This window comes from Pteropus vampyrus, unplaced genomic scaffold (assembly GCF_000151845.1).
Source record: "Pteropus vampyrus isolate Shadow unplaced genomic scaffold, Pvam_2.0 Scaffold191, whole genome shotgun sequence".
NCBI classification, from domain to species: domain Eukaryota; kingdom Metazoa; phylum Chordata; class Mammalia; order Chiroptera; family Pteropodidae; genus Pteropus; species Pteropus vampyrus.
This window is the reverse complement of record NW_011888972.1, coordinates 366,665-375,530: the sequence shown is the minus strand read 5'-3', so window position 1 is coordinate 375,530 and position 8,866 is coordinate 366,665.

Genomic DNA, 8,866 nt, shown 5'->3' with positions numbered 1-8,866 from the left:
AAATTCTAGAACTGAAAACCACAGTATCTGAAATTTTAAAATTAACTAGATGGACTTAATAGAATGAAAGAGTCAGTGGATTTGAATATCTAGCAAGAAAAAAGTATCCGGAGCCTCACAGACCTCTGTGACAGGATCGGAGATCTAAAATATGTGTAATTAGAGTCCCTAAAGGAGGGAAAAGACTGAACGGGGTCAGAAACGTTATCGGAAGAAATAATGGTTGAACGCTTCCCAAATTAACGAAAGGCATACATTTACAAATTCAAGCTCGGCTAAGCCCAAACAGGATAAATATGGAGAAAACTGCACCTGTGTGTATTCGAGTCAAACCGCTGAGAACCACAGATCAAGAGAAAATCCTGAAAGCAGCAAGACCAAAACAATACATCACATATAACGATTCGAATAACAACAGACCTTTCCCTCGGAAACTATGCTAGAAGGCAACAGAAAAACATCTTTTAATTGCTGGGAAAATAATCACCGTCCACCCAGAATTTTATGTTCAACAAAAGTATTCATGTGAAGTACAGCATAAGGAACATAGTCAATAATATTGTAATAACTATGCAGTAACTACGCCAGCTGGGTACTAGACTGATCTAATTTATTATTTAAAAAAAATTATTAAAATTTTTTTTTAGGGGGGAGGGCAAAATAAAGACATCTTCAGATAAAAGAAAGTCTCTCTCATGCTTATACACCTTTATTTTTGCTTTTCCCTCTGTCCAGAACACACAGCCTCTCCCTCAGTCTTCACAGCTTGCTAACTCCTGTTCACCCTTCACACCTAAGCTTAGATGCCACTTCCTGCAGGAAGCCTTCCTGATCTCCCCAGGTCTAAGTTAGATGCCTCTCTTTCACCCACCTAGTGCCACCCCCATATTTCCCCAACCTTAGTATTTATCACGCTGTACGTAGTCGCTCGTTTGATTGCCGTGAACCCCACGAAACTATCTGCTCCATGAGGGCAAGTTCTTTTTCCTCTGTATACCAGGCTGTCATCATGGAGAGGGAGGCGCTGAGACTCCTATAAGATTCGCCACTATCGTGCTCAAACTTTGTGGAGAAATCTACCTTTCTCTGAGAAACTGCAGCTTTCATAGAACTATCATTTTCCTGCGATTACTTACATGGGCAATTACTGTTCTGGAACAATCTACATGTGCTTAAAACAGATCCTTGGAAATTAATGCTTGTGAAAATTCTCATTTTAATACCACTTCAAGATAAGTGGCTAGCAATATGGAAATGATTAAACTACGGTATAGCCAACTGATAGAATATTACGCAGGCACTAAAATTATATTTATGAACCTGCGTAATCACTTGAAAACATTCTTATATGTTAAGCGGGGGAAAAAATAAAATACAAAATTATACATGTAGTGTGATTACGACAATGTTTCTTAAAAGTCTCCGTAGAAGGAAAAAAACACCAGAAAGAAATATAGCAACATATTAACTGTAGCTTTCACATTTTTAAAATTTCAAATTAAAAAAAATGTTTCTGTATTTTACAATTTTTCTTTAATAAACACGCATTACTCCTATAGTGGGTGGGGGGGGAGAACTTTCTCTTTTAAAGGCTTACAACAGAAAGTCTCTGGGTAGGTAGACATCTCCTGGCATATCAGACCACAATCACAAGCAAAACAGGACTGTGTTTAAGCCTTTCTAACTTACATCTTAATAGCCTGATACCACTTATGGATTAACGTTATTAAAGGATGCTATAAGAACGACCTCGAGAAAAAAAAAAAGAGGTTCAGCAGTGGAAACTGCCAGAAGAAGAGGGAGAAAAAGACTAAGCAAAAAGGCATCCGAGAAAGTAAACATTAAAGAACAAGAAACGGGAGGGGAAGGAAAGACAAGAGTATAGGTGTACTTTCAGACATCGGCATCCTTATGAGAAAGAGGAGCTAGTCATGGATCTCCAGAAGAGGCATAGCTAGCATATTTTTCATGTGATTTTATTATTGTCTGTATTAAGTGTGTCTTTGTGCGTAGTGCCTCACTGTTTCTCCCAGGGGCGGGCTGTGTACTTCTTCGGCTCACATGTGCTGTCCTGTCTGCCTGATGCTGCCAGAGAAGATCAACTGGACACTAGATCTGGACATTCTGGAGCCTACTCTGGGAGCAAATTGCATAACCACGTGCCTATCTATGTGAGTTATAGATTTAGCAGGATATGTGGGACAGTCAGGAACCATCAGAGTGATAAGGGGGATTTGGATGGGGATTCAGGGAGTCCCAGAGGCACTTCCGGTAAACAAGAAAGTAGATAAGTTCTCCTTGGGTCTAAACCCCGTTTATGACACCACTCGACTAAGTGAACAATGCTGGCTCATAGCCAAGATCGTTTTCATAAGACGTTTGCATGATTCTGGTGACTTCGTGGACTACCTCTGTCATCCTTGAAGCCTTTACCGGGCTAGTGGGATGACTGATGAGGGATTTTAGTTTATTAAATATCGAGTGAGGGTGTTGGGATTAGAAATGAATTTCAACATGGTTTAGTTTGAGTAGAGTCATTTCCCAGAAAGACGGGCTTTCTAGCAACTTTGTTTTTTTTTTTCCCTATGATAATCCATCTTTTAACCCATTTGTAAACCAGGAACAAGGTGAATTAACCTTAAAAGAAGGACATGTAAAAGGACCAATACAAGATCTCAGCATCATCTGTTGACCTTTAGAGGGTGGGCACAGTTGTCTTACAGCTTCTGAGGATGGAATTTGTAGCATAAAAGACTGTGGCTTCCACTACCCTATGCTAGAGCCTTGCACCGTCCAATACAATAGCCACTAGCCACATGTGACCACATGGAAACTCATTTCAATTAAATCAAATGAAAACTTCACACGTTCAATAGGAACGCATGGCGACTGTATCGGACAGTGCACACGCAGAACGGTCGCACCGTCGCAGAAAGTTCTAGTGGCTAGCACTGTCAATCTGGACTCCCAGGGAGGTTACCTGGGACAGGACATCTCTGCATCTGCATGTGAAGTGACTGCTTTTGTCCTTCAGGTGTCTCTTTGCGTTAATGTGCTCAGAGTGAGGCCGGGGAAGTTGCTCCCCGCCCCCACAGATAAGAATTCTCTTTTCCAGAATGGCCAAATCAAATGCGGTGTATTCGTTCAATGGAATACAATGCAGCAGTTAAAAGGAATGAACTAGATGTGTCAATAAGGACAGATCTCAAAAACATTTTTGTATGAAAAAAAAAGCCAGTCGCTAATGTAATCATTTGCCACACACAAAACGACACTACGTTTTTTGTAAGTGAGAGTGTTTTTTGAAAAGGTCTAGAAGAATACATACCAAATTCAAGACCGTGGTGACTTGAGGGGCAGGGGAAAGGCGGGAATGAGGGGCCAATGGGACTTCTAGCTTTTTCTGTAATGTTGTAAATTTTTAAAGGAAAACGCATTCACATATTGCTTGCGTAATTATAATTATTAAAACAGAACTCAAGTGTATATACTCAATATGGCTATCGATCTGCAAAAATATGGCGGTGAAAAAAATAAAGGAAATCCACAAAACCCCGATGACAGTTACGTTAAGATGATGGGATTGTGAATAATTATTTTCTTCTCTTTCTCTGTTTTTAAAGGTTTCTGTTTCGTGGTTATAATGTTAATACGACAAAAATTTTACATGAAAAATGAATCTGACTTTACGCTGCTGACAGTATTATCACATATGAGGTATAGTTCTTAAGGGGCAATTGGCTCTGGTGTGTAATTAGTGCCAGAAATAAGAGCTCAACATTATTTCTGTAAAAATTTTAATTGTCCTTGGTGACTCTCCAATATTCGCGAGACTTCTCTTCCTTACACCCAGGCCACCTGACTGGCTGTGGGTTTTGAAACTTGTTCAGACCAGAAAGCCATCCTCTGTGGTGTGGACCTCAGACCCCAAAGCTGCTTCCTAGGGAAAACCTGGCTTCGCCTGCACGCCACCTGCACGGGGTTGTGAGGTGTACTTCCGTGCAGGCGACAGCACTGGTCGGGCTTCCCAACTTTCGTGCCGCAATGTTAACCCTGCCACCCAACCACCTGTTCATCTGGCTTCCAAAACATACGGATCCTGCCTCGGTCAACAAGAGAACATACCAACACTTCTGGCCTTCATCGGAGAGTAAGTGTAGTCAGCCTCTGAGGTGCTGTCAAAAGCTTGGCTGTGAGAAGAGATATTTATGGAATATATTGTAAGGGACATTCTATCCATCCACTCCTTTAGGTGGCATTTTAAGTTGTCCTCAGATCAAGTTAGAGCACCAGAAGGTTACATGCCTGAGCCATATTCGCTCAGCCCCAGCAGAAATGCTTTAATGTTACAGCCTTGGCTTTCAGCCAGGCAGTCACAAGAAAGTAATATGAAAATCTCTCCCGTGTACATTATAAAACTGTTACTGAGGACGTTGTCCCTTATGTGAATCCCTCACGAGAAACTTCTTATGGAATTCAGTGCCAGCGATGGACCATTATGTAGCTGTTAAAAATTATAATTCTGGGAGACCAAATAGGAAACTGTGTTTATGATACGTTCATTGAAAACAAACAAACAAACAAACAAACAAAACAGGACACGAAATGGCATACGGACTCTAATTGTACGAGGGCCATGGGGTTCAAAATGTCTTGTTTTTTCAAAAATGTTTCTTTGCTGTAGCCCAGTCTTTTCAATGGTGAGGGAATGAGGTGGGTGGGCGAATTTAGTGACAGGAAAATCTGTGTCTCTTGAGGAATTGCTATGTATCTTTCTTTCTGATAACACCCCCCCCCACCGCTGGCAGCCCCAAAAGTGACCACACATCAGCTCCCTCTTCCTTTCTGTGCCTCTGATGTTCTATTTCTATAATCTTATGACGTTTGCATGTTTTTTTTAAAAGAAAGTGCCTCAAATCCCATCTAGAAAGAGGCAAAATACAAAGCATTTTTCTCAGTTTAAAAGTTATACACAGTCAGAATAAGTTGGAAAACTATCAGAAACTTAAAAGAAAAACAGATAACCGCTGTTAACACTTTTTGGCATCTCTCCCTATCTTTTCTGAATGCATTTTAAACAAGATTACGAGCATGTGCTCTTGTCATGTAGTTTTGAAATACAAGCGTGTTTTCACGTATTGGCAACTTTTGGTCAATAACTCTGGCACGTGTGCCAGTAGGAATGTCAAACCAGGACTGAACTTGTGTGGCTGCGAAGGGAAAGGTCAAGAGGGCACTCTGGGGTCTCGTCCCCAGATGGAAGAACACAAGAGACAGGATTTTTGAGCTGGGAGAGACTTTAGAGATCACCCAACACGACTTTCTCATTTTAACCCAACGCAATCAAAGCCAGAAGAGGTGACTCGTGTAGGCTACGGAGGCAGACTGCCTGGATTTGTAACTCTGCTCTACCCCTTAGTGACTTAGTGACAACAGACCTTAAGTAGGTCCCTTCGCCCTCTCTAAGTCCGTCCCATTTTCCTAAGGGAGATGAAAATATTACTAGCATGTAACTTACATGGTCGTCATGCGGATTAAATCGACGATTCATGTAAAGCACTCAGCACAGTGCCTGACTGCAGAATAAAAACTCAAGAAACGTTATTTATTAATAGTAGTGTGAGTTGTTCATTATTCGACCAGTCAGCGACAGAGCTATGACAAGTACTCGGGTCTCCTGACTCAATCTAGTACTCTTTTCACTGCATCGGACTGGCTTCCAGGGTCCAGAAAGGACTGAACGTTGCCTTGAACTTGGTAGTGGTGACAAGTGAAATCGACTTGGGGCCAAACCTGGGGACTTCAGTCTGGGCTGCGTTCTCCGTGGTATCTGGAAAACAGGAGACTCCCGAGAAATGTTTACTAACTGAAAAGATGTTTTTAAAACGAGGACGGGATGGGAGGGTGATAATGGCTTCTAAGAGAAGGACTAGAGATGTTCCACGGAAACCCACGAGGGAGGGCTTAGGGACGAAGGCTGCTAAAAATACGTATGTTTCATACACGTCCGTGAAGGCCAGCGACAAGTAGAGGTGGTGTTTTCCGAGATTCCTTGAACTTTCTCATGGCTATTTTGGTTAACTTTTGCATCTCTCCCTGTAATTACTAGCGAAAATCCTGTGCCAACCCTGGGTGGGGGGTGTGTGTTTTTTTCAGAGCTGGGCAGGGCAAGAAAAAAGCGGGGAAATGTCTCTTGCGATGCAAATTAATAAAGCCGGTTTGGCAGCAGGCTTGGGGGGGTGGCACCCAGGTAGAAGAGTGGGGGGTGGCAGCGAAAGATGGAAGAAGAATCAACCCCCGTGCCCTTCTAGAGGAAAAATATCCAAGTGTGGAACCGGCCGAGACCGTACGCTCTGGGACCGCAAGTGGGAAAAAGGCCCGTGACCCGCCCAGCATTCTGTCACATCTGTTCATAATTAAGTCACGACTACGGTGGCTTTCGGGGGCCTCCTGTAAGTCCTCTTCGTCAAGAGAAAGAGCAAGGTGGGCTTAGGGAATAGAAGACACCGGTCGGCGAAGAGGACTTACAGGAGTGAATGACCCTGACCTCTCTAGATGCACGCTTTAAGGTCATGGTGTTTTTACCACTGCACCGGTCCTTTAGCTGGCCCTCCTCGGTCATCTGGTCCTGCGGTTTATGGTCATTTTTATGTGCCCAAGGTTTCGAGGTATCCGCTCATCCTAACAGTAAAAGCTCAATACACATTTGTGAACCAGCTTAGAATCTAGGTGGGGAGACAATATGCCCTCACGCAAAGAAAAGGCACAGACGAAGTTTATAGAGGTTCAGGAGATGCAAAGTAGATAAGTGATCTGTCAGGTCCAACTGGTCTGGGAAAGTTTCCAAGAGCACGTAAGTTCTGAGCTTTGAACTGGAAATTGAAGGAGGCGATGGACGTGAATTGGTGGAAACCTGGACCTCTTCAAACAAACGCACAAAGGCAGACAATGCGACATATAACTCAAGCCGGGACAGGTGCCTGCCCCACCCTGCCATTTCCCTGTCTCCGCAGCTCTGCGTGCTCTGCCACCACACCTGTTTCGGTTCGAAACGAGCTCCTCGTGACCTAATGCCCACCAGGCTCTCTCGTGTCCCAAGTCCAGCGCTCACGCAGCGGGCCGCGCTGCAGGAGGAAGAGGCAGACGCAGGAAAGGTCTGCCGGACATCGTGAACTATGTCCCATCTCTCTAGTCTGGACCTCAGGGGAATACGTGGCCTTTTGTTTGCCCTCTCCGTGACAGACGGAGGACACGTGCCGGGTGGAGTAGGAGGCAGGAATGTGTAGAATCGAGACGGTCACCTCACCATGAGCGGACTGACAGCACTTTGAAGGTCGCCTCTGAAAAGTCTCATTTTGCACGGAGGCCCCTCCTGACAGCCAGGCCTGGCCGCCACACAGACACCGTGAATGGTATAGTGCCAGGCACTCGGGCGACAAGTTAAAGTACAGACACCGCTCCTGGAAGCTCGCTGTCCTCCAGGAAAATCGGGCCTCGGAGAGGCAGAAAGTGTGGCACACGTTTACTTAAAAGCCGTCGACTGTACGACTGCAATGTTACTCAGTTTCCGATCCCTTTCATTCGACCTAAAACTTCTTAAATGTCTTCTATGGGACCCCAAGCTGGGAACGGTGGGGAAGGGCACGGTGTTTCCAGGAAATATGGTGAAATCGTAACTGGGCAGAGCGTAGATGAAGCAAGAAAGGGGAGACGTGGCCCCTCTCTGAGGGGACCTGCCCGGCTTGGGAGAGAGGTTTGGAACTGTAGGACAGAGGCGACGGGGAAAAATCACAGGCAGTGTCAAGCAGGGCCGGTGGGCAGGCACCTAGAGGTGACATGATCCCACTTCCGCCCACCGGCTGCGTGGCTTTGGGCAAGTCACTAACCCTTTCAGTATCGGTGCTATGTCTGTCCCACGGTCGATTCGGGGGGCGAACGCGCTTCTGTGTGCGTAGAGCCGTCAGCGGGGCGCGTGCATCAGCACGTGAGAAGCGCTGCACACATTTCGGCTATTATGAGGACGGACTCAGAAAGGTAACTTTGTCGACAGCACCAAACAGACACTGTAGCCAGAGGGGGCGGCCTCATGGCGGGAGGTCCGATTAAGATGACACTGCAATGTAATCCGGCGATAAACAAGGTCTCGGGAAGGGGTTTTTGGATGTGGAGAGTTAGGGACGTAAAAAGGTGGGGGGCCGGTGTGGATGGGCAGACTGGGTAGAGCGGAACAACCGCGTAGCAAATTCTGAGACCAGGGCGGCCGCGGGGTCGGGGCGTGTGCGCACAAACGGAGCGATGGCTTCGGTTCGGGACCTGGTGTGTGACAAGGGCAGGCGCCGGACGCGGCGGCCTGGAGGCGACCTGCATTTCAGGAGAGGCCAGCAGAGCCGGTGGAGGACACCGGTCGGCGACCGCACCGTCCGCGTGAACGGCGCGGGGCGGGGGAGCCGAGGCGCGCGGGGGGGGGGGGACACTGTCGCCGGCCAACCGTTCACGCTCCGCGAGCCCGCCGCCCGGCTCCCCGACATGCTTACAGCCTCCTTCCCCGTCGGCTCTGTGCTTCTCGCCTCGCCGCCCTTCGCGGAGACCGCGTCTTTCTCCCCTCGCCCTCGCTTAACCGAGAGAGGCAAAGTCCTAGCATCTCCGAGCGCGGTCGCCTAGGCGGCCCGGATCCCGGGGCGGCGGGCGGGAACGGGGACACGGGGGAGCACGGGAAGTTGAGTCCGCGAGGCCGAGCGGGGCGGCACGCCCGCCGAACTCGGTTTCCCGACTGGCTCCCGCGGCGCGTGCGCAGATGGCTGCCCCGGCGAGTGGTAAACAGACGTCAAGCGGGGGCCGTAGCTTGGAGCAAAACAAAAGGGAAACC